Genomic DNA, 27,662 nt, shown 5'->3' with positions numbered 1-27,662 from the left:
TCAGAGAGAGAAAAAGAAAGCATGCATGCACAGGATAGATATTTTTAATATTTCTGCTATATAACTATTCTCTTACCTAACCTACTAGAATTTTTCTCAAAGCTTCTCTTGATTTGCCCTCTGAAAGGATGTTAACATTCACACCAACATACCTTCATTTAGTGCAGCTCAGTATTTTATGGATTTATACCAATAACAGGCCTACATAAATTCCTATCTCACCTCATATGAGTACAAATCAGTAAGTCAGGATGGAAGTTATCTGTGAGTATGTATGCTCCTAACAAGCTTAATTTGCAATCTTGAACTCAGCAATAAGCTGAAGTCTGCAGCCTAAATGGCTACTTTAAACTGCACGGTTCTACAATTATATGAATCTGCTGGAACTAAAAGAAATCAGATTAGAAAGTAGCTTTTCTGGAATGAATATAGATCATGTCCAATCAATTTAATATACCAGAGGTCGACTCCAATCAAGGTATAGAAACATGTCAGCAACAATCAAGAGCAATGGGAGCCACCTGGGTTAAATTTCAAGTATTGTTGCAAAGGGTCTGAATAGTTATGCCAATGTGATATTTCAGTTTTTTATTTTTAATAAATTTGCAGACATTTCTAAAATTCTGTTTTCACTTTGTTATTGGGGTTACTGAGTTTAGATTGATGAGAAAAAAATGAATTTCAACAACTGTAGAAACTGCAGCATAACAAAATTGACAAAAGTGAAGGGGGTCTGAATACTTTCTGTGCACTGTAGATATAGATACACACACACACACATACATACATATATAAAATAGATACTGAGATTCTAGAAAAAGTGCAGAGAAGAGCAACAAAGATGATTAGAGGACTGGAGATTAAACCATAGGAAAAACAGTTGCAGGAATTGGATATGTCTAGTTTAATGAAAGGAATAGCAATACCATTTAGACTTACCGTATATACTTGAGTATAAGCCGACTCGAGTATAAGCCGAGACCCCCAATTTCACCCCCCAAAACTGGAAAAAGTTATTGACTCGAGTATAAGCCGATCCGCCGTTCTGCAAGCCTGAATACACAGGAATACCCTGTGTGGCCGCGGCTCGTCGGCAGGTCTCCGTTCCTCCTGCCGACCTTTGGGGAGGTTTGGGCGCCTCCCCAAACCTCCCCAAACCTCGGCAGGTCTCCGTTCCTCCTGCCGACCTTTGGGGAGGTTTGGGCGCCTCCCCAAACCTCCCCAAACCTCGGCAGGTCTCCGTTCCTCCTGCCGACCTTTGGGGAGGTTTGGGCGCCTCCCCAAACCTCCCCAAACCTCGGCAAGTCTCCGTTCCTCCTGCCGACCTTTGGGGAGGTTTGGGCGCCTCCCCAAACCTCGGCAGGTCTCCGTTCCTCCGCGCAGACCTGCCGACCTTTGGGGAGGTTTGGGCGCCTCCCCAAACGTCCCCAAACCTCGGCAGGTCTCCGTTCCTGTTTGGGGAGGTTTGGGCGCCTCCCCAAACCTCCCCAAACCTCGGCAGGTCTCCGTTCCTCCGCGCAGACCTGCCGACCTTTGGGGAGGTTTGGGCGCCTCCCCAAACCTCCCCAAACCTCGGCAGGTCTCCGTTCCTGTTTGGGGAGGTTTGGGCGCCTCCCCAAACCTCCCCAAACCTCGGCAGGTCTCCGTTCCTCCGCGCAGACCTGCCGACGTTTGGGGAGGTTTGGGGAGGCGCCCAAACCTCCCCAAACAGGAACGGAGACCTGCCGAGGTTTGGGGACGTTTGGGGAGGCGCCCAAACCTCCCCAAAGGTCGGCAGGTCTGCGCGGAGGAACGGAGACCTGCCGAGGTTTGGGGAGGTTTGGGGAGGCGCCCAAACCTCCCCAAACAGGAACGGAGACCTGCCGAGGTTTGGGGACGTTTGGGGAGGCGCCCAAACCTCCCCAAAGGTCGGCAGGTCTGCGCGGAGGAACGGAGACCTGCCGAGGTTTGGGGAGGTTTGGGGAGGCGCCCAAACCTCCCCAAACAGGAACGGAGACCTGCCGAGGTTTGGGGAGGTTTGGGGAGGCGCCCAAACCTCCCCAAAGGTCGGCAGGTCTGCGCGGAGGAACGGAGACCTGCCGAGGTTTGGGGAGGCGCCCAAACCTCCCCAAAGGTCGGCAGGAGGAACGGAGACCTGCCGAGGTTTGGGGAGGCGCCCAAACCTCCCCAAAGGTCGGCAGGAGGAACGGAGACCTGCCGAGGTTTGGGGAGGTTTGGGGAGGCGCCCAAACCTCCCCAAAGGTCGGCAGGAGGAACGGAGACCTGCCGAGGTTTGGGGAGGTTTGGGGAGGCGCCCAAACCTCCCCAAACGTCGGCAGGTCTGCGCGGAGGAACGGAGACCTGCCGAGGTTTGGGGAGGCGCCCAAACCTCCCCAAACGTCGGCAAGTCTCCGTTCCTCCGCGCCCTGCCTGCCTGCTTCTTTCCGCTGCGGAAAGAAGCAGGCAGGCAAGGCGCGGAGTTTGGGGAGGTGCGCGCGCACCTCCCCAAACCTCCCCAAACTTCGGCAGGTCTCGGACGGCGGTGGCTTGGGAGAGGTGCGGGCGATCCCGGAAGCACCAAAGCCTCGGCCGCGCACAAGTCCTCGGTAAGTTTTTTTTGTTGACTGGAGTATAAGCCGAAGTGGAATTTTTCAGCCCAAAAAGTGGGCTGAAAAATTCGGCTTATACTCAAGTATATACGGTATATACTGTTTCACAGTGCTTTACAGCCCTCTCTAAGCGATTTACAAAGTCAGCATGTTGCCCCCAATAATGTGGATCTTCATTTTACTGACTTCAAAAGGATGGAAGACTGAGTCAACCTTGAACCAGTAAGGATCGAACTCGTGGCAGTGAGGTGAATTAGCTGCAATACTGCATTCTAACCACTGCACTATCACAGCTAGGGATGATATGATAGCAGTATCCCAATATCTAATGGGCTGCCACAAAGAAGAGGGGGTCAACCTATTCTCCAAAGCACCTGAAGGCAGGATAAGAAGGAATGGATGAAAACTAATCCAGGAGATAACCAACCTAGAACTAAGGAGAAATTTCCCGACAGCTACAACAATTAATCAGTGGAATGACTTGCTTCCAGAAGCTGTGGGTGCTCCAACACTGGAGGGTTTTTTTTAGAAGAGATTGGAAAACCATTTGTCTAAAATGGTATAGGGCAGACATGTCAAACACAAGGCCCGGGGGCCAGATCTGGCCCATGAAGTGGTTTCATGTGGCCCGCGAAGCCATCCTGGAAACAGTGAGGGAACGGCCCCCACTGCCTTGGTCCCAGCCGGCCAGGAGCCAATGTACAATTTTGTGGTGGTCATCTATGCTGAAATACATTCAGTCTTAGCTCCATAAGGCCATCTGGAAATAGTGAGGGGCCGGCCCCTGCCGCGTCGGCACTACCCCCTGAGTGCATGCTGGGGAGGTATCACCCTTTGTGAGGAATGAAGGAATGCACCATTGCCTGGAAGTGGCCAGCACATGGCCCTGCCTACTTTGGGCAGGGTAGGGGCTGGGCAGCGTTGCGCTTCTCTTCAGATTTGTGCCACCCGGCTGAGCCTCTCAGTGCTGTGAGGAGAGCAGCCCGCTACCTGCCGAAACTGGGCAGGCTGGGGGCTGGGCGGCATTGCGCTTCTCTTTGGATTTGCTGATGCGGCCCTCAGTTTGACACCCCTGGTATAGTGTTTCCTGCTTAAGCAGAGGGTTGAACTAGGGCACAGGTCTGCAACCCGCGGCTCCGGAGCCGCATGTGGCTCTTTCAGCCGTCTCCTGCGGCTCCCAGTCCTCTGCTATGTGTAGTCCCCCCCCAAAAAAGTGGGACTAAAAAAGTTCAACCAATCAATTCAAATATGCAGGGTAGGTGCATATCTCGCCTTGGCTCCACTCTTCAGTCAAACCCTGTTCTGCGCATGTACGCGCATGCGCACACATTTTTGCGGCTCCCAGTTTTTCCTTTTGTGAGGGAACCGGTTCCGAGTGGCTCTTTCACTGTTTCAGGTTGCTGAACCCTGAACTAGGGGATCTCCAAGGTCTCTTCCAACTTGATATATAAAATCTCTGTTCCTGAATTCTGATTAAGTTAAAGGAATCCTGAATATTGTGAAAATTAAGAGTTGTAATCTTGTGAAAACACCTACAAAATAGGGAGAGAAGCTAGTTAGCTGGGGTGATTGTCTTAAATATGTTCTACAGGAACGTATACTTCAGGTCCTTTTGATTTCTAAGGAGCTAAGAGCAATAAAGTGGTTTAGTTGATAATTAGAGTGCTAGTAGAAGACAAATTGGGCTGACCTGGCCAACACATGTCAACTCTCTATCTAGAGTTTATCCTGTGACAATAAATAGAGCAAACAAATCTTTCTTCTCTGCCATCATTGCATTAACACTGTTGATTAGTTGAATTGCTGATTACATTTGACCCCAGGATGTAGGGAGAAGAAGTTAAGAAGACAGTGAAAATGCTGGCAAATAATTATTCCCATATTTGATATTTTCAATGTGTACTCCTTGAGAATGTGAACAAATTAGTACCAAGGACATATCCATATTAGTTAAAGGAGGACAGGCTGAATTATGGTTTCTCTGTAAATTAAAAGAGAGGGAGGGAAGGAAAGATGTGAGAAAGAGAGAGCAAGAGAAATAGGCAAGGACATGTTTTTAATTTCAAAATATCTTCTTTGGTTACTGCCATTCTGAATAATTGCTAGCCAGTCTCAAACTTGCATTTTTGAGAATGGTTCTAGAGTAGGAAGTATGGATCCTATACTATAACATGATTAATTTTGAAATATTATTTAACTTTCTGCATCTGTTTCAAACTGCAATAGTCCAATCCATTTCAAACTAGTCCAATCCAGTTTAGGGAAAGAAGCAGCATATGCATTCAGATCTATGAGATGACTAGGGGAGATGATTTAGGGGTTAATACATTAATATTTTGATATTATCCATTTCGGTGAATGCCAAAGTAATGTGAAAGCCCTTAATACATTGCAATTTTATATTCCTCCCACTAATAAATGCATTTTATGTTTATTTCCCTTAATATATGCATGTCTGTACATGGAGAGCTGCATCAGAAATTTCTGAGAAGGTGGAATACCTCTTTGCATATTAATTTGGTAATTCTTATCTCAACAAGAACTGAATAAAATGTTTCCCTCCATTCCCTCCCCCCATTCTCCATACTATCAAAATTGGCCACAAAGATAAAAAGACCCATGCAGTGAAAACACCAAAGGAAAATGTTTCAAGAAGAGTTCATTTGATAAAACCTCTGGAATTAATGGGCCATCTTTTTACAGAGCTTTGTCCTTCTGGGCAAATACCTGCTAGGTTTACAACGTGAAGTCATCGAAGGAGTTGCCATTCCCCAAAAATAAGACCCACCCAAAAATAACCCCTACCCGATTTTTTAGGGTGCACCTGATATAAGCCCTACCCCAAAAATAAGCCCAGGAGGGTGAGGGTGGTGAACACAGGAGGCAGCGATGGTGTCTAGCAAAAGCTGCAGCCTGCACAGCACAGGTAAGTCCGAGCTCGGAGGCAGAGGTGGGGGGAGGCAGGTAATCCAGAGACGCTGTGTGGCCATCTAACTTGCAGAAAGCTCACGGGAGGCTCGCGCGGCGGCACAAGTGGCAAGCAGAAGCAGAGGCAATCCTGACTCGTTGTGTGGCTACCTGTCCCGGCATAGCCGTGGGCAAGCTGAAAGATGGTGGGATGGAATTGTGGCATGTCGGGATCGCCTGCCTCCCCCCGTGCCTCTGCTTCTGCCTGCTGCTGGTGCTTCCATGCAAGCCTCCAGCGAGCCAGCGGCCACACAGCACATCCAAATTGCCTGCCTCCCCCCAGCCTCTGCCTCCACGTTCAGATTTACCTGTGCCACACCAGGGGGCCGGTGGGCTGCAGATGCTGCCAGACACCATCAGTCCCCACATGCTCACCGCCTCTTGTGCACCTGCCAGGGATGGGGTGCACGGCCAGGCTGATCACCCTGATACCATGTTTCCCCCCAAAATAAGTCCTAATGCATCTTTTGGTGCCAAAAAAGAAATATAAGACCAGGTCTTATTTTCGGGAAAACACGGTATGACTAACAGACAAAAGAAGAAGAAACTGTTATCCTTTCAGCCCTCCTTTTTATTAAGTAATTATCATCTTCTTTTTCCTCATCTTCTTTGGCCCTTTTTAGTTCCCAGATCCAGAAATCATCAATTCAGTCTTTTTTCCTTTCAGTTAAAAACTCCATACAAGTTTTCCAGACTTTCAAAATCATTGATGGGGATATTTCCCTAAAAAGACCAGTCAGCTTCACCATTTCTGCAAGTACAGTTAATCTTATAATCCAATCTTCCACTCTAGGTATTTCATTATTTTTTTCCACCTTTTTGCATACAATACTGCAATCTTGCTATAGAAAAGGAAACTTGTCAATGAGATAAAATATAAACTATATCAACAGAAAGATGGAGTTATTTGGTGGGCAGTATTCCGTCTTTTCTGTGACATGTTACTAGATTCATCCAGACTTTCTCCTACTTTCTGTTTCTGCCTTTTTAACTTAGTATTGTCCCCAGATGTGGCGATCAAACCGGTCAGTCCTAGAGGAGATCAACCCTGACTGCTCTTTAGAAGGCCAGATCCTGAAGCTAAAACTCAAATACTTTGGCCACCTAATGAGAAGGAAGGACTCACTGGAGAAGAGCCTAATGCTGGGAAAGATTGAGGGCAATAGAAGAAGGGGACGACAGAGAATGAGGTGGCTGGATGGAGTCACTGAAGCAGTAGGCGGGAGCTCAAATGGACTCCAGAAGATGGTAGAGGGCAGGAAGGCCTGGAAGAACATTGTCCATGGGGTCGCGATGGGTCGGACACGACTTCGCAACTAACAACAACAACAATCCCCAGATGTATATAGCTTAAAACAGAAGTAATACCTTGAAATGAAATATCCCAGCATAGTCCTTCTGGAAACTCTGATCATTGGGAACAACCCATTCTAAAATGGCTTCATTTAATGTGAGACTTGCAACAGCTACCAAAAGCCAACAGTCTCCTGGAAACATCAAAGTTTATGAAAGAGATAAATGTAGATTAACTGAGCAATTCCTCCCTCAAAGCCATGTAACCTAATATCAAGACCAAGCTAAATTGCTTTGACATCTGAGGGCCAATGGTGTACATCATGAAAAAGAAATAAACATCTAGTGTATATTACCTAGAAATTTGGCCTCTATTACAGATTGTCTGTTGCTTTTGAATGCACTGTGTAAATGCCAATATGGAAAAATATTTTTGTTAAGAGGCCATAAGAATGATAAAACAACAGTTAGAACACATAAGTCGATCCCCATCACCTGATATATATCAGCCAGTCATAACCTATTGTATATGTGCTCTTTTACAAAAGTAGAAAGTGTTCTACATTTTAAAGCCCCCTTGAAAGCTTGCCAAATTCAATGTTTCTTCCTCCTGATAAAGTAATAATGTTTAATGGATTGAGATCTAGAGACAGTCTGACGGTATTTCTCTGCTTTAAGTACTGTATTCTGTCTTTTCTCTCTTAAGTTTGAAAGAATATTTTACTGAAAACTAAGGTGAGAAAGGATTGCTTTTTGTTTCAGTCACTAATCAGTGGGACACATACAAAACAAGCAATAAGGTCAGAATTTAAACAACTTATTTCACATTGTTATTCCATGTTTATAGTGTTGAGTCATCAAACAAAATAACAACATTTATTATTTGCACGTTTGTGTTTTGACTGCAACCCACAGTTCAGAGTATGCAGCAATTCGCTCTTCCCTGAAAAGAGAGAAAAAAGTGGATTTTCTTTACTCACTCAGTTTCCCCTGACAAATATCTATACGAATGGCTCCTTTCTCAATGAACTGGGTGTTTGGGACCACTTCCTGAAAAGAATGGATGAATATTACAACTGGATTTTGCCACTCACATTTCTTTCACAGAAGAAAAACTTAATTAAAAAGTTTTAGCCTTCCTCACCTGTGGTTGTTCCCCAAGTTTGAGTTCTTCCTACAAATCCAATGATTCACCAAACATTTATTTCAACCTTGAAAAGAGGACTCTTCATTCTTATCTACTGTACAGTGAGACAGGATGATACAGTGATTTCTGAAAACTGTGGACCTCGCTGAGAGTGCAAACGATTGGACAAAGGGGACTTCCTGTAGTCCAGTAGCCAAAATGGACATGATATCAAAGACTTTTTAAATTACAGTAGGCTTTTATAGGATGCTGTGTATTCCAAAATGTTAGAACAGTGATTTATCTCCGGATCAGCTCATACAAATGGTGAAAAATATTTTAAAACATTTAAGAATACAAAAGTACTATACAACCTGTGACATGAGAAGTGTTTGTCAAATAATGATGTGCTTACTAAGCAAAGTGACCATTCTGACCAGCCCTGTCTTCTCCTCCTTTTGTATGCCCCAAAGTTCTGCCCTGAGTGTGGTGACAGTAAAACTGCATAATAATTATTCTTCTTCATATTTGAAGAGTAATACAGCTCTTGCTACAATTAACAAAACTGATAGTATTATTATTCATTCTTTTGTAAGAAATAATTGAAAGGAATACCCCAAGTTAAACATACAGGACAACACAATTGAAATTGAATTACTATTCAGTTGAATTTTCTATCAGTACAACAAGCATCAATTTAACAACATATATACACTTTCTGCTATACATGCATACATATATACATACAAGATTCCTAATTTTAATGTTTAAAATAGAGCCTTGGTGGAGCAGTGGGCTAATGCCTCCTTAAGTAACACCAGCTGCCTGCAATTAGTGCAGGTTCGAGTCCCATCAGGCTCAAGGTTGACTCAGCCTTCCATCCTTCCGAGGTAGGTAAAATGAGGACCCAGATTGTTGGGGGCAATAAGCTGACTTTGTAATAATGCCGCTTGGGGGGGGGGGCGAAAGCCCTAATAAGCAGGCATATACATAGAATGAAGGCTATTGCTAAGCACATTGATTTGTGCTTTAAATTGTAAGCCGCCCTGAGTCTTCAGAGAAGGGCGGGATATAAATGGGATTTAAAAAAATCACATACAAAAAGTCTGCTAAATTTTTAATCTTATCTACACAGATTCTCCACTAAGGATCAGAAGGAAAACCAGAAAAAATTTCTCTTTCTCTGAGCATATTGTCTACCATTTCAGTTGAAAAGCATACTTTCCGATGTAGTAGACTGTTGAGAACAAAAGAAAGCCCAGATGGAATAATTTCAAGAGAAAGGCTGAAGTCTCCAATTGTAGAGAACAGAAAGATTAGATCCACACGTTATCAGATCTTGAAGGGAATCAATGTACGTTCAAGAGAGACCTAAGCCAGTCAGGCATTTATTATTCAGAGTACTACTCCAAATAATTCTCCCCCACCCAGCAAGGCTACTCTAGCAACCTTAGCCACAATATACACTCAGTTTAGTTTTTCATGTCTACACAAATTATTCCACAATTGCAAATGTTATGACACCCTTCATTATTACTGCACTTAGAAAATGGAGAAAATTAATTCAGAAATCAAACAACAGATTGTTCTTTCTAGCAATTATTTTAATACTAAAAATAGAATCTCACTACCTTGCATTTCCTCCCCCCTTGGAAAACAATTGCATGATTGTTATTATCATGTATTTTCATTATCTACTGTTTATAACTTCATTAACTACTGTAGATAAACACAGAGCAAGCTCCACACTTACTAGCACTAATGATGTTACCTAGTCAGGTAATGAAATGTCTGCAAACAAAGAAACAAACCACGAAGAGCACCCACGACTCCACATTTTAATGTTCCCAGTTTCTGAAATGTTACCAAGTAAATGGAGAATATGTGACTTTCAAATGATTGCTTAATAATAAATAAAATATGCATTGTTTATTAAGGTTCACTGCTTATCCATGAGTAAGGCTTTGAAGCTTTCTCCCTTCATTTTGGCATTTGGCAATGCACTCTATAACTCTGAAAATGTATTCAAAATTACAGAGAGATTTAAGAAACATCAGAAAAATGGGAAGCACCAAGGACTCCATATTTTCATTATCATTGTTTTTGAACTACTGTCAAGTGAATGGAGAGTATGTGACTTTCAAATGATCGTTTAGTAATAAATAAAATTGTATTACTTATAGAGGCTTACTGCTTATGCATGAGTAAGACTTTGAAGCCTTCACCTTTCATTTTGCTTTTGGCAATACCCTCTGTATATCTGAAAATGTATTAAAAATTATAGAAAGGTTTAAGAAACATCAGTTATACAATTCAGAGCACTAAAGCTGGAGGAAAAAAGGCACACAATGATTGTGCACAAGTTTGAAAGCAGCTGCTGACATTATGTATTAATAAATAGCAGAAGAAAAAATATATAATATCCAATATAATGCAGGCACTTAAGGCTCCTGTTCTGAATTGTTACAGATACCTGCAACATTGTTTCAGTGGATTGTAAAAAGGAAAGAAAATGAAATCAAATTTTGAATAGTGTAGCTATAGATTAAAAAGAAGAAAATGTTATTTTTTTAAAAAAAAAGCATTTGTAATGTTTTCATCATTCTTAATAATAAATAACTTTTTAAAAAGCTATTTTCCATTTCTGGTGGCTTTGAAAATGGGACAAGTGAGAAGTCCATAAACATGAACTACTCTGAAACTCTGTAACTAATCTAGAGCAATCTAAATGCAGTTCTCAAACAGCTTTCCAAATTCTGACTATTAATGATGAAGATCTCTGGAGAGGAAATATGCATTTGAACTCATGCCTGGCTGAGGAATTCTGGGAATTGAAGTCCACAAGTCATAAAAGGGCCAAGTTTGAAGAGCCCTGCTTTAATGGAAAGTAGTCATTTAATATTTATTGCAAGGAAAATATTCATTTAAGAGAAAATTACAACAATAATTGTTTAAAAGTGGGGAGGTTATTGTAAATCTAATATTAATGGAGAAAGACACGATGGGATTATATTACAAAATATATGAAAATGGCAAGGACCCATAATAGACATGTTAACCCATTCTCATTCAGTGAAGGCACACTGAAGCTATTATTACCTCTAAAATACTTCAACTGTTATTTGAGTAGAATTGCCTCAGAAATGCCCAGAGCACAGAAAGAAATACTAAAAGAATAAATTTCCAGTCATTTTCAGTGGTTAATTTTGTCAGATGTCCTTTATTCCAGATAGTCCATGGAACAAAATAAACTTTAATTATTAACACAGTTATAATTTCAAACAAAAAAATGATCAATTAAGAGGCCCCTGGTTAGTTTTTTGTCTAAATTTTTTGGGGGGTTAGGGAGGGGGGTGGGAACTTCTTTTGGTTGTTTGGATATGGGGGGTAGTCTAACAACCGTTGTTCAGGCCAGGTTCGGGATTGATCACAGGGGGAGGAGCGGGGGTCGGTTGCCCCCGGGGCTCCAGGACCAGTCGTGGGATTACCCATTCCCACGACGTTAGGGAATGGCAGCAGGTGTAGGTACAGAGGGCCGTATCGATCTCAGGGAAGGCCTCTCCACTGTTTGCAAGCGGTGAGGCACTCTGACCCTCTGTCTCCGCCCCGAGGTCCCGGGAGCGAGGATGTGCAGCCTCCTGAGCTCCGGCTGGTGTACTTGAATGCCAGGTCCGTTGTTAATAAAGCTCCTCTTGTCCGGGACCTGGTCGAGGGTGAGCAGGCGGACCTGGCTTGCATCACGGAGACTTGGTTGGGCCCAGAGGGTGGTATTCCTCTGGTTGATCTCTGCCCACCAGGTTTCCGGGTGCTACACCGGCCTCGGGCTCAGGGTAGGGGTGGGGGAGTGGCGGTTGTTATGAGGGAGACCTTGTGTCCGCGGGAGGCCACCGTTCCCCAGATAGTCGGGTGTGAGTCTCTCTTCCTGAGATGTGGCCCTGGTGCGCAGTTGGGCTTGCTGCTGGTGTACCTTTCGCCTAGTCATGCAGCAGCAGCCCTGCCTGAGCTTCTCGATATCCTCTCTGGGTTGGTGATTGAGTTTCCCAAACTTATAGTTTTGGGGGAGTTCAATCTACCATCCCTGGGAGGATCATCTGAGTTAGCTCGGGAGTTCATGGCTTCCATGACGGCCATGGACCTGACGCAAGTAATTTCAGGACCGACTCATGTGGGAGGCCACACCCGTGACCTGATTTTCTTATCTGGACGGTGGTTAGATGATCTTGGTGGGGGCTCCCCAATTGTTATGCCCCTGTCATGGACCGATCATCATCTCCTGCGGCTGGTCTTCCGTTTTGCCACGCCCCGCCGTGGGTGTGTGGAACCAATTAGATGGTACCGCCCCAGACGCTTAATGGATCCTGAGAGGTTCCAGGCAGCGCTGGGGTCCCCACCTGCCTCCTTTGCTCACAGCTCGACAGATGCCTTAGTGGAAGCCTGGGAAAGGGCAGCCACTGAGGCTCTTGACCGGGTTGTACCCTTGCGGCCCCTGACCCGGTGCAGATCCCGTCGAGCTCCATGGTTTTCCGCGGAGCTCCGGGAGATGAAGCGTCGGAGACGGGGCCTAGAGAGCGGTTGGAGATCCAGCCGATCCGAATCCGACCGATTGCGACTAAGAGCCTATATTAGGTCTTATCTCGCTGCGATAAGGGTGGCGAGGTCTAATCACTTCGCTACCCTTATCGCGTCCGCAGATAATCGCCCGGCCGCCCTGTTTAGGGTGACTCGCTCCCTCCTTAATCAAGAGGTGAGGGAGGAACCCTTGCAGGGTCGTGCCGACGAGTTTAACCAACATCTGTCGGACAAAATCGCTCGGATTCGGACCGGTCTGGACTCTGACTGGGCAGAGTCTGGAGATCAGGACACGGGCGGTCTTGTCGATATTACCTGGGAGGAGTTTGATTCTGTGACTCCGGAGGAAGTGGACAGGATTATGGGGAGGCTGAGCTCCACCACATGTTTATTGGACCCGTGCCCTTCCTGGCTGGTCTATGCAGCCCGGGAGAGGACACGCAGCTGGTTCCAGGCAGTTATATCGGCTTCTCTGAGTGAGGGTAGCTTCCCTGCCGTCTTGAAAGAGGCGGTGGTGAGGCCTCTCCTCAAGAAGCCTGCCTTGGACCCAGCTGTATTGAACAACTTTCGTCCGGTCTCCAACCTTCGCTTCCTTGTGAAGGTTGTTGAGAGTGTGGTGGCGCATCAGCTCCCTCTGGTCCTGGATGAAGCGGATTATCTAGACCCGTACCAATCGGGTTTCAGGCCCGGGTACAGCACGGAGACGGCATTGGTCACGCTGGTGAATGATCTCTGGAGGGCTCGGGACAGGGGACATTCCTCTGTTCTAGTCCTATTAGACCTCTCAGCGGCTTTCGATACCATCGACCATGGTATCTTGCTGCGGCGTCTCAGGGGATTGGGAGTGGGAGGCACAGTCTTACAGTGGTTCTCCTCCTATCTCCAGGGACGTTCGCAGTCGGTGTTGACAGGAGGGCAGAGGTCGACTGCGAGGTCTCTCATTTGTGGAGTTCCTCAGGGGTCGGTCCTCTCGCCTCTCCTGTTCAACATCTATATGAAACCGCTGGGTGAGATCATTCATGGTTTTGGAGTTGGGTATCATCAGTACGCTGATGATACCCAGCTTTTTATTTCGACCCCAAACCACCCCAGTGATGCCCTCAACGTGATGTCCCGCTGCCTGGAGGCGGTTCGGGTCTGGATGGGGAGGAACAGACTTCAACTCAACCCCGACAAGACTGAGTGGCTTTGCATACCTTCATCCTGGGTCTATTCGGATATTCCATCTCTTTCTATGGGGGGTGAACTATTACCCCCCGTAGATAGGGCTCGCAACTTGGGAGTCCTCCTAGACTCACGGCTCACCTTGGAAGATCACATAGTGGCTGTGACTAGGGGGGCTTTCACCCAGGTTCGCCTGGTGCGCCAGTTGCGGCCCTATCTAGACCGGGATGATTTATGCACAGTCACTCACGCGCTCGTGACCTCTCGTCTAGACTACTGCAACGCTCTCTACATGGGGCTTCCCTTGAGGACCACCCGGAGGCTCCAACTGGTACAGAATGCAGCCGCGAGAGTTGTGTTGGGAGTCTCCCGATACTCCCATGTTACACCTCTGCTCCGTGAGCTGCATTGGTTGCCAGTTGTCTTCCGGGTGAGATTCAAGGTACTAGTAATGGTGTTTAAAGCCCTACATGGCAGGGGTCCAGAGTACCTTAGGGAACACCTGCTGCCGGCATCAACCTCCCTCCGCCCTGTGCGTTCCCACAGAGAGGGCCTCCTCAGGGTGCCACCGGTCAGAGAATGTCGATTGGTGGCCCCCAGGGGGAGATCCTTCTCTGTGGGCGCCCCGGAACTATGGAATCAGTTACCGGTTGAGCTCCGGAAGGCGCCCGATCTTCGCTCCTTTCGCCGCGATCTAAAAACATACTTGTTCGAACAAGCCGGCCTGGCCTGATGGGGGATTGGTGGGGTTTTTATTGTATTTTATTGGGTTTTTACTATGTATTAATTGTTTTTTAGTGGGCATGTATTTAATCATTTTTTAACTTTTGTAATTCTGTGTTTTTTATTCTTGCCCTGTTCACCGCCCTGAGTCCTTCGGGAGAAGGGCGGTATAGAAATATTAATAAATTAAAATTAAATTAAATCATCCCTTAATTCAAATGTACTACCTTTCCAAAGATTTTCAAATGTTTTGATTGACACCCTAAGCAACCTTCCAAGAACAAAGTCTGCATAAACAAGCTTTCTCATGTTCAGCCTAAATTAAACCTATTTGATCAAAGTTAAAGTCATTGTAGAAATATTAAAACAAGCCTTTTCCCAAGGTTCAGAGATTTCCTTAAACAGTACAGCTGTTTTGAGTTTGAAAGTGACTCTTTGAAGCAAACAGAATGTCATTTCAAATCAGCAAATTATCAACATAAACAATATTCTTACCTGGGGTCATTTCCAAATAATATCCTCAGTTTTGGAAGAATAAGGTCACAATTCTTTATAGCCAACAGAGAAGGGACAGGCAGGGAATTCTTCATCTTTGAAGAGAGTCCCAAAGTGCAAACATTGCCTTTTCAGGGCCTCAAAATCCTGCTTTAGGTATTTTACAATATTTCCACTGGATCCTAAGCCATCTAGGATGGACTTTTCCCTGGCTAGTTTGAAGGCTACGGCTAATATAGTACGTGGCTCCCTGTGAAATGTTAGGGCACAAAGGCTTTAAAGGTTAACAGCAAGGAGGAAAGTACTGTATAAATGAGTGGCCACAGAGAGGTGGATCAAACAAATATCTGACACAGTCCAATGCTTCCAAAGAAAAAAGGAACATACTAAGGTAAATAGGTACATAATGCTAATGGAACAGATCAGGAAATGAAAAGAATATGATAGTCAATCCACTCCGCATTGTTCCCCTGGTAAGTTAAATATTGCCTTTCTTTTCCTCCTTCTGTCTTTTAATAGTCATTCCCACACAAATTCAGGCTCCATAGTCCTCCCAAAATTGTTACTAAGTAGTTATTTTTAATGTAGGGGATGAAGAGATTAAGTATATGACTAGAGAGTAATAATATTAAGTCAAATGTCAATAAAATGAAATTTAATTTTTGTCCCAGGTTCACAATTCTGAGTGCTCAGTGCAATAATCAAAGGCCAAAGACAACCTGTGGTTCCTAAATCTAAAAGGCTCAGTGCCAAAAAAACTAATACAGAGAAATAATAGACCAGGGGTGTCAAACTCAATTTCATTGAGGGCCGCATCAGCATTGTGGTTGCCCTCAGGGGACTGGGTGGGTGTGGCCTATGGGGTGGGCGTGGCCTATGGGGTGGGCGTGGCTAAAGTGCTTATGGCCTACTGGGTGGGTGTGGCCAGCTCTACATCGTTCGCCTCAAGGGTGCCTATGGGGGCGTGGGCAGGAGTGGGACAGATCTGAGGGTCTCTGGCAGAAGGAGGGTCTCTGGGCCAGGGCCAAGGCAGTGGGGGCTGTTCCCTCACTGTTTCCAGGATGGCTTTGCGGGCCACATGAAACCACTTCGCGGGCCGGATCTGGCCCCCGGGCCTTGTGTTTGACATGTCTGTAATAGACAAAACAAATAAGCAAAAAAAACATTAAAACCTACTGCTACTTTTAGGGTTAATGCTTCTGATTGCAAACATTCAACTTGTAACTGTACTCAGCTAATAGCTGATGGTCACTTAATGCTTTTTAAAATAAAAAATAAAAGACTCTGAGGGAGTCTCTCAATTTTGACCAGTCCTATCCTGGGATGCCCTACAGACAATTATATATATTTGTTTCTCAGTCCCCTTATATGTCTAGTTTCTGGATGGACAAGATAGAGCTCTCCAGAATATGTTCCTGAGGTCTAATCTTAGTGATGTCAGTTTTAAAAGGGAACATCTGCCTTTTCATTCAGTCATTATGGAAAGACACATTTTATGCACATAAAGACACAATATACTTAACTCCAATATGGCAGCTGCAGTTTAGTCTTTGAATAACACATTTGTATTTCATTGTCTGGACATTGGATCCAGCTTTTCCTGAATGGTTTATTAGCTAGGTTTAGTTCATATCCTTGGGAAGCAGGGATACTCTTTTTAAAAGAGACAACTATTTTAGTAGGAAGCCTGGCTAAGAGGCTGACACAGGTTTGCCACAGATGGTGGCAAAAGCGCTAGTTATGGGTCTGAGGGGAGCAGGCAAAGGGCGAGGTATTTGTGAGGGGCAGCTGGGGTGAGCAATAAAAAAAGAGAATTTGCTCCTGGAAGGTTATTTCAGGGTTGTGAGGGGTTGTGTGGAGCTGAGGCAATGAAAGGTCGGGGGAGCCACCAGGAGGGAGGATGCAGTCAGCCTTTAGAGGAGCATCCTGATCCACGAATGGGGGTGGTGATGCTGCATCCAGGTGAAGCCCCAAGAGGTAGGCAAAGCTGGAGGTGGTGGAGCAGCTCAGATGAACCGGAGCCAGTGCTGGTGGTTGAGATAAACTTCATTGGCCTTTAGGGTCCAGGACATGGTGGAGGAAGGATGGGGGCATTGAGATGTGCCCCATGGGAAAGAGGAATGAGGTCCTGCCAGACAGGTTCTTTTGCCCTGAGATGGTCTGGAATGCCAGTCAAGGAGAATATTTCTGGCTCAGAGTTAAAATGAAGGGTCTCTGAGGATGGTGATTTTCTTGCAGACGTTTCAGGACCCAAAGTGGGATAATAAGTGAACTAATTATGTTACCTAGTTTGGGTCATGAGATGTTTACAAGAAAGCCACAAAGCTCAGAGAGGATCAAGGAACCCACAACCGCCCTCCTCCTCCTCTTCTTTTCTTCTCTTCCACTCCCCAAACCCCATTCTGTTCTGGCACTGCTGGTGTTACCTAGTTTGGGTCATGAGACGTCTACAAGATATGCTGAATGGAAATGGCACCCCTGCCCTGCCCCCTGCCTTGCCTCACCCCACAAGATGAGCCTCCTGCCCACCATGCTACCTGCCAGAAATCCCCTGGATCTCCCCCAACCATGCCCGGCCCCGCAGGCATTCCTCCCCATGAGCAACATCGAGGTGGCCATGCCCACCCCAGCCATACCAACCCAGTCTGCCATGACCACTGCAGTGCTGCCCACCCACCCAGTGGGCCACGCCCACCCGGCACCCAACAATAAATAAGTGGGGTTTGGGTTGCAGTTTGGGCACTCGGTTTCTAAAAGATTCGTCATCAATGTTCTAGAAGATGTACCCATCAAACTAAACATTGCAGACTTCACTTCATAAGTAGAGGTGTTTATGTTTTTCCATTACATGAAGATTTCTTTATGTGCAACAAATCTTGGCTTTTGCTGCTTCTCTCATCTAGCTGTTGATAGTAGTAACAACTAAAAGTAAAATGAAATGATGCACAAGCACCATCTAGAGGCAATACAATAGGGTAGTAAGAGAGAATGCATTTATTATCAAGGAAGGATGGCAGCTCTGTTGGGTCACATCTGACAAAGAATGGACCTTTCAGTATCCATTAAGAGTTGTCAGGAGAATTTCACTACAACTAATTAATGCCATATTTAACGTTTCAATGATAATTTTCAAGATGGCTCAGGATTCTGAAATCTCTTGTTTTTCATAAACTTCATCCCATCCAGGCACCAAACCAGCTTTCCCCAACCACACACATATATTCTCATATATTCTCCAGTCAGTAAGGCAATATATCTACAGAACACAAGGTTAGGGAAGACAGACAAACTAGACTGAGCAGTACAGAAAGTATAAAGAGTGGTTTTACCAATGGCTGTTTAGGAGTCTCTGGTCAATTCCTTATGCGCCAACTCATACTAACTTATTAATTTATCAGCAATTACAGGTTTTCCTTCAGCAAGACCTTCGAGATATATATATAGCACAGAAGTGATCCTCTAACTCAATTTCAGTTTGGGCCTTAATTCAATCTCGATCTTCTAATAAAGGTGTATCTCTTATTACCTTATTTTCTTCAAGATAATATACCAGTCTTTCGTAATTAATTAAATTTGGGTAAGCAAATGCTTACATTTTTGAAAGCCATCCAGATATCTTGATATAATTTTTTGCTTTTATTTTTTTCCCATTCTAAAAGAAGTGCATTTCTTATAAAGTATCTATGAATTTTATTCTTCCCATACCACAGAAAGGCATGCCAACCAATTTGTAGGTCATGCCCCTCTAGGTATAATAGCCTTTTATCTCTAAGTATTATCCATTCTTTAAGCCATGTTAATATAGTTGCTTGATAGTATAACATCCAATCTGGCAGTCCAAATCCTCCACTTTCTTTTGCTTCTTGTAAACATTTTCAGTCTGGTTCTAGCTTTTTTTCCTTGCCAGATAAATTTCAGTATTACTGTATTTAGTTCATCCAAAAAGGCTTTTCCCAATCTTACAGTATCGTTTGGAATAGAAAGACTATTTTCACTAAGTTATTCATTTTCACTATTGCTATTCTCCCCAACATTGAAAGTTGTAAGTTTTTCCACTTTTCCAAATCCAATTTTGTTTTAGCAATATTACATAATTATCTTCTTTTATTGTTGCACATCTTGCTGTTAAATAAATTCCCAAATATTTAACTTTTTTAACTATTTGGAGATATTTTTTTTGCTAGTTGGTTTTTTTGTTTTTTGTTAGATATTTTGTTAGCACTTTAGTCTTTTCTCTGTTTATTTTCAACCCTGCCGCTTCTCCAAATTTTTCTATTTTCTCCATAAGTTTAGTGCTTGTTTCAAGCGGTTGTTCCACTATAAAAACCAAGTCATCTGCAAATGCTTGTAATTTATATTTTTCATCTTTTATCTCCAGGCCTTTAATTTCTATATCTTGTCTGATGTTTCTATTCAATACTTCCAGTGTTAGTATAAATAATAATGAAGATAGTGGACATCCCTGTCTTGTGCCTTTTTTAATGTCAAAGTTTTCTGTAAAATCTCCATTTACAATTATGTTGGCTATTTGTTTATAATAAATTGTTTTCATTACATTTATAAAGTTTTCTCCAAAATCCATTTCCTCTAATTGCTGAAACATACAGTAAGTTGCCAGTTTATGTTGTCAAACGCCTTCTGTGCATCAAGAAATATTAAAGCCATCTGTTTCCCTGGATGAATTTCATAGTACTCTAATACATCTCAAATCATCCTTAAATTATTTTTTATCTGTGTTTTAGGTAGAAAGCCATTTTGGTCTGTATGTATAAATTCGGACAAAAATTTCTTTAGTCTTTCTGCTATTATTGAGGTAAAAATATTATAATCTACATTTAATGTTAAATCAGAGTCTTCTTTGGATATTAAGGTAATATTGGCTTCAGTCCATGTATTTGGAATTTAGCCTCCAAAAGTATTTCATTGCACAGTTCTTTCAGTATTGGGCTTAGTATATCTTGTAATGATTTATAAAGCTCTACAGGTAATCCATCTGGACCCAAAGTCTTATCATTTTTTTGCCTTTTTATAGCCTCTGTAATCTCCATCATTGATATTTTCCATTTAATATGTGTTGAATATTCTCTGGGATTTTTGGTAAGTCTGCTTTTTTTAAATACTACTGTATTTTTTCTTTTGAAATTTCCTCTGTATTATAAAGTATCTTCTAATAGTCTTTAATAATTTTTTTAATTGTGTCAGTTTGAAACTGTAGTTCACCTTTTGAGTCTTGCAGCTTATTTATCAGTTATTTCTCTTTTTCTTTTTTCAATCTACGTTTTCAAAGGAGACTGGTATAGCTATTTCGAGCTTTTTAGCCAGCCACATCCTTCTTCTTCCCATATTTGGGCCGACCCTAGGAGGCTTAGACTATTTATAAAATCTGCTCTGTGACAAGTGTCTTAATAAATAAGTAAATATTCTTGCAAAAAAAGAAGATAATACACCAGTCTTTCAACCAACACTAGGGCTAACTTCCATTTGTGCAATAAAAATTAAAAAATGGTAGTAATGCATATGCTTTTTTTCTACTGCAGTGACTTAGGTCAGATTTTTCAAACTTGCCAATTTTAAGATATGTGGATTTCAGTTCCTAGAATTCACCAGTCAGCACACTGGGAGTTAAAGTCCACACATCTTAAAGTTGCTGAGGTTAAAAAACATTGCCCTAGATTGTAGAAGAATGGCTAGTGCATAATCGGTCAGAAAATGGCATGAATCACATCAGACAAATATTCATCCACACACTACTGTTGTTACACATACACACAATAGATAAAAGGAAGAAAGTGCTTAAAATGTTATTCATGTATGCAGTACAGAATGTTAAAAACCACTCTTTGCAAAAGAATCAACGAAGGTTAGCTCCAAGAACTTCATAACTCAGCAACAAACGATGAAAACAATTGGTTTAAATTTCCCATTGGAACAGAATAATATTAAATTGGCAGCAGTTGCGCTTCAGCAGTTTTTGGCAGCACACTGCCACAGAACTTCTTCAGGAAGGCAGACTGAAAAGTAAGATGGCAGAAAATTAGCAAGTTGCCATTTATGTCAAACAAAGAGATTTGTTTATACTGAACAGATTTGTCCACGCTTTAAAGCATCCTTGGTGTCTCATAGCAGTCAAAACCCTGACTTGTGACATGTCAAGGGCAACCAGAAATGATGCTGCAGGATTGATCAAAATAAGGATAGCCTTGTGCAAGAAACAAGACCCAGAACACAAAAGGAAGTGGACTTGACTAAAATTGCACTTGTTTCCTTACTAATTGCTTCCTTTTCATCTGAATGGATAGTCAGGAAGAAAGGCAAATTTGTAGAAAGAAGCTGAAAGAAGGTAATTCAGATACAAAGTTTCTCAGAGGGGTCTAAAACAAGTCACCGTAGCCAACTCATCCTGGCCAACTTACCATGGGACAACTTGCCACAGTTGTCACCTAGTGAGTGCTGATACCAATTGCAGATGGTAAGGTGAGGACTACATGACTTGCATTATCTCACAATGTGCAGACTAGGTTATTAACTCTGTTATCTTTCAGATAAGGCTCCTCAGCCTTTCTGGAGATTCCAGAAACTACAGCCTTCATCTTACAAAACATGTGATCCAGAACCACTGGCTTTATCACTAAGCACTGTAAGGCTACTTTCTTGATAATCTCAAAGCCTTGTTTCCCAGTCCCTCCTGTAGCTGCCAGGTTGACAATCTTTCTGCAATTCTCTCCAAATGCACAGGAAAAATCCCAACCTTGATGGTTTTGACATTTCACAACCTGTGCAATTTACTTATAATTTTCAGACATTAAAAAGTCATTCTGACATTGCTGAAATAAATGGCCACTATTTTTTCCCTAAAAAAATATAAATTCTAACTTCTTATCTGCCTGCATTGTCATTCTGGGACTTCTGCCTTACCTACCTCAAAACCGCTAAGCTCTCTGTGTTAGAAAAAGAAATCTGGCATTTGAAAATGCCAGGAATGTTGCAGTTGCATGAAAAAATTATACAAAAAAAGACTGGAATTTGGTGAATTTCTTTTGCATGTTACTACAGTCCCTTCACTGTAACAGATTTACGAGGTCTTGTGCTAGTAATGCTAATAGGCAGCTGTGAATTATGCAATCACAATGAACAAGGTGCTTGTAGTAGAAATTCTTGATATCTTTTAAAACACTCCAGTCCTTCCCTATCCCAGCAAAATCTGCAGCAGTACATCCAACACTCTCACTTTTTTTGAAATTTTGTGGCAATTTTATTTATTTGTGTAAAGCAATTTTTTTATTTGTGTAAAGCATTTATAATGGCATTATTTATCATCAGTAACAACAGCCCTTCCAAGTTAGCTACATTCTGAATGAATGTGATCAGATATAACTTGGTGTGCCCAATGCACCCATTTATACACCTTGCTTTAAAAGCCAGAATGGTTGTTTTTCTACAAGCCAAACAATCCATATTTTGGTTTAACAGGATGTGTCATCCTAGTTGCAATCTAACAATCTCAATTCATAATGAAGAAAAAATTATGGGAAGGAAGTTCATGTCTGATTTTCTAGTTGCAATCATTTACTATTACTATTACCTGCGCCTGTAGTGCAGTGGTTAAAATGCAGTACTGCAGGCTACTTCTGCTGACTGCAGGCTGACTGCAATTTGGCAAAAAAGGCTGTTCTGGATCCTACTAGCCGAAATTCCTTAGCTGATGGGATTCACAGTAGGCCTTTTTTGCCAGGACAAGTGGGGTAGGGGGGCAATCCCGTTGAGGAAAGATGGTTCTCTTTCACCTATAATTGCATTGAAAGCCAGAAGGTGTTATTATTTTTCCTATGATAAATTTGCTACCTTCCACACATTTCTTATTTCATTTAACACGCACATTTCTTCTAGGGTTTTTTATTTCTGTATTGTTTTTTATGGTAGGGAAAATAATGTCTTTTTTTTCTCTCCATGAAAATTTCAGTGGCATTTTCACAGAGGAGATGCAAGCTTAGAGGTGACACATGGTATGTATGAATGTGCTGCCGTTGACTACACAGGTCCCTTTGTCTTGAGGTTTAAAGCCTGATTGCATTGCAACACTGCAAATAAATCCCAGAATCAATATAATCAGTCAACTTTGTTAGCCAACCAGAATATTTGTAAGATAGTAAAGGTAAAGGTAAAGGTTCCCCCGCACATGCGTGCTAGTCGTTTCCAACTCATCTCCATTTCAAAGCCAAAGAGCCAGCGCTTGTCCAAGGACGTCTCCGTGGTCATGTGGCTGGCATGACTAGACACCAAAGGCGCACGGAACGCTGTTACCTTCCCACCGTAGTGGTCCCTATTTTTCTACTTGCATTTTTACGTGCTTTCAAACTGCTAGGTTGGCAGAAGCTGGGATGAGTAACAGGCGCTCACTCTGTTACACGGCACTCAGGATTCGACCCGTCAAACTGCCGACCATCTGATCGACAAGCTCAGCATCCTAACCCACTGAGCCACCACATCCCATGTAAGATAGGCAGACATATAAATTGATTAAAAATAATAAGATAATAAAAAGAAATACTATCAAAAAAATCCAAATATTTTGAAAAACAAGCTTCGCTAGGGATGTGAGAGAAATCAGAAGATACAGCAAATTTGCTTTTGAAAAAACCAGGATCCATTTCCTGTACAACCCTATGTATCTCTTTTCATCTATTATAACCTTTTGAATTTAGTGAGTTAACATGTATAGAACTGAAGCCGGGTGTTTATTTTAAAAACTATTGTTATTTTTGACTGTTTCTAAAGCTAGTGAAGGACTAAAAATGATAGGGTAGAATGGTTGCTTGAGGGATTACTTTTTTTAAAAAAAAATTCTTAATTGCATTGCTTTTTCCTGTTTTAGTTTAGAATTGTGGTGGGTGGTGGTTTTAGCTGTTCCTTTCTTTTTTAACTGCTGTGAGAATTTTTTTGAGGATGGAATATAAGCAAAGGTAAAACAAATAAATGTGTTTTCAATCTATCTTTGCAAAAAAAAGGGAGGGTGAAAAAATTATGTTCTGATTTTTACACCTTTTTACTGAAATAACTGACTTTACATTATTTTTATTATTATTATTATTATTATTATTATTATTATTATTATTATTATTATTATTATTATTATTTATTAAATTTATATACCGCCCTTCTCCCGAGGGACTCAGGGCGGTGAACAGGGCACATATAAATAACAAATACAAAAATTAAAAAGAGAATTAAATAATCGCCCAATAAAACAATACAGTATAAAAACCCATTAAAAACCCTAAAATCCCCCCATCAGGCCAGGCCAGCTTGTTTGAATAAGTGGGTCTTCAGACCGCGTCGGAAGGAGCGAAGGTCCGGTGCTGTCCGGAGCTCGACCGGCAGCTGGTTCCATAAAGCGCCCACAGAGAAGGCCCTCCCCCTGGGGGCCGCCAGCCGACATTCTCTGACCAGAGGCACCCTGAGGAGGCCCTCTCTGTGGGAACGCACAGGGCAGAGGGAAGTTGACGCCGGCAGCAGGTGGTCCCCAAGGTACTCCGGACCCATGCCATGTAGGGACTTAAAGACCATAACTAGAACCTTGAACCTCACCCGGAAGACAACTGGTAACCAATGTAGCTCACGGAGCAAAGGTGTGACATGGGAGTACCGGGAAACTCCCAAGACAACTCTCGCGGCCGCATTCTGTACCAGTTGGAGCCTCCGAGTGGTCTTCAAGGGAAGCCCCATGTAAAGAGCATTGCAGTAGTCCAGACGAGAGGTCACGAGCGCATGAGTGACCGTACACAGGGCATCCCGGTCTAGATAGGGCCGCAACTGGCGCACCAGGCGAACCTGGGCGAAAGCCCCCCTACTCACGGCCACTATATGGTCTTCCAGAGTAAGCCGTGAATCTAGGAGGACTCCCAAGTTGCGAGCCCTATCTATGGGGGGTAAAAGCTCACCCCCCCCATAGAAAGAGATGGAATATTTTGAATGTCCCGGGATGCCGGAATGCACAGCCACTCAGTCTTGTCAGGGTTGAGCTGAAGTCTGTTCCTCCCCATCCAGACCCGAACCGCCTCCAGGCAACGGGACATCACGTCGAGGGCATCACTGGGGTGGTTTGGGGTCGAAATAAAAAGCTGGGTATCATCGGCGTACTGATGATACCCAACTCCAAAACCACGAATGATCTCACCTTAACTTAACTCAACTTAACTTTCTAGCATAGAGCTTCCTCTTTGTCCTGAAAAATGTTGTACAGGGCTGTTCCTCATCAGTATGTTAATGTGCATTCCTCTCATTTTTCAGCTGCCAAAAAGGTATGCTGGCATAATTGCGTGGACGCAAGGCTAAGTTCTATTCTACCTCAGTAATGAGGCTGGTGGCTGGTTCTGTCCTTATAGTTTTCTTGAGATATATGTCAAAGGCAAAGAATGGTGGATTCCCCTGGCTGTGTTCTCCCTGCCATGTAGTGTCACCTGCAGGCTAGAAAAACAGTCATCAATTGCTGTCATTAATGTATGGAAAGGCAGGTTTGAGTAAAAGTGACAGGTGCCGGGGACAGAACCTTTCAATAGCTCTGAAGCTGCCTAAGTGACAGATTGCCAGCATGGAACTTATTCATGCCTATAACCTGTAACTCAGGTTATGTTCTATGTCTGAACAGAAATCTAGCAACCTTCTAAAAAATCAGCAAACCTGAGTTCAACTCATCCTATGCTTCTCTTCCATTTCCCCATCCTATCAGCCTGGATATTTTTGAACTTGGCTTTAATGGTTAATCACTTACGTAGTTGCCTTTTTAGAAATAGCAGGAAAGTCAGATCACTATTGTGCTGAAGGGGCTGCAAGGAGTACCGAGCAATCTTGGACCAACTGTTTGCTTGTGGCCTGGCATTTAGGCTAAAAGAGATAACAGACAAAAGGATAGTTGGTTTAGCCTTAGACTTAGAATAACTTTATTGTCCCCTTAAAAGTACACTAATCAGCATACATTAAAATGAGATTACGTTGCATACAGCAAAGGGTAATCACCTCCAATATACACTGCGTAAACAAGACCCCCCCCCAAAAAAAAAGTTCTATATATTCCAAAATCTTGCCCAGAAGAATTCAATGCTGACAGTAGGTGGCTATAGCGAACAGATCTCAGTAGCCCAGAGATTACACAAAGTAGAAGCTGAATAGGCAAAGTGGTAAAATGGTAAAAAGAATGGCCACACAAAGCCACCCTGTTGGTAGCAGTGAACATTGCTTATAGTTCTCTTTTCTGGTCTAAATCAAGCAAAGAAAGGGAATCTGCAGAAATCAAAGAAGTCAAAACTGGTACTTATGACCATATGATCAAAGCTCTGCTTCTTTAAGGTCTGTTGATTTTTTTAAAAAAATTCTCTGCAGCCGTCTCTATACCAGAACATCAGTACTTTTAAAATATATAGATATAGCAGTCTTTCAAACAAGTATTAAATATGCTTTTTTAAAATAAGTCTAAATTCTTCCAGAAAAGCATTAAACCTGCATGTATAAGACTGTGTAATAATGCCCAATCAGGCAGCCTCTGTAGCTGTCTGGGAAAGAGACAAAGGTGATATCACGCAAATGTTTGTGTAATGAAAATGTGCCCTCTAAAGGCAGTGAGGCATCTTTATGTATCATTTAGTAGGATGGGAGGCTTAGCCTTTGGCTAGGTTACAATTTTATAGACACTCCATACTACACTGTGATTAGTTAATTGACATCAAATTTGGTGTCAGCTTAGTGACCCTATGAATACTTTCTCTCCAGAATGATCTCTCCGCAGTCTTTTAGGTCTCCCAGTGGTGCGTTCATCTAACTTGTAATTGAATCTATCATTTTACCACTGACTGTCCTCTTCCTCATTTTTCAACTTTTGACAAATTTTCTTCAGCATCAACTGCAATAGACACCGCACAACTGAACCACAAACAACCCAATCACTTTTTAGCCTAGCGTGTTGAGCGAATCCAGCTGATGTGGTTTACTTTTTACTTCAGGATGTTCTCCAAACTAGAACATTATTTTAAAGTCTGAAAACCAAGCTTTTAAAGGACAATCATGTTGTACCAACACAAGCCAAGACTCACATCTGAGTTGAAATGCACAGGATCTCATAGCAGTGATTTCAGAAGCAAGCGATCAGAGGTTGCGATCTGTAACAGAAAAGGAGCTTCTAAAAGAGTGGTGCAAGGCAGGAAAAGGGGCCTTTTCAGGGATGGTACTCCTGCCCCATAGAGTAACTGAACCATTTATAGTTTTATACAATAGTACTTTGAGAACAAGTTCTTATTTTCTCAGGATTTTTTGTTTCATTTTTAGCATTTTTATAACTTCTACCAGTATTTCTATTTTCTATTGCCTTGCTTATTATATTTTTATTGCCATTATTACAGCTGCTACTGATTTTTGCAGCTGTGGTCTTTAAAAGGTTGCTTTAATACCATGCAAACTTTATGCAGAGCAGGATACTGAAGAATAAATCATTTGTGAAATTGGCTTTATTTGTATGCTGCCCAGTCATTTTGAGTGGAATAAATAATAATAATAATAATAATAATAATAATAATAATAATAATAATAATAATAATAATAATAATAATAATAATAATAATAATAATAATAATAATAATAATAATAATAAAAAGTTGGGACCTTGGAGGTCATCTAGATAGATAGATAGATAGATAGATAGATAGATAGATAGATAGATAGATAGATAGATAGATAGATAGATAGATAGA

The sequence above is a fragment of the Vipera berus genome (genome assembly GCF_964194415.1).
Source record: "Vipera berus genome assembly, chromosome: 1".
Taxonomy (NCBI): Eukaryota; Metazoa; Chordata; class Lepidosauria; order Squamata; family Viperidae; genus Vipera; species Vipera berus.
Note: the sequence above shows the minus strand (reverse complement) of the source record.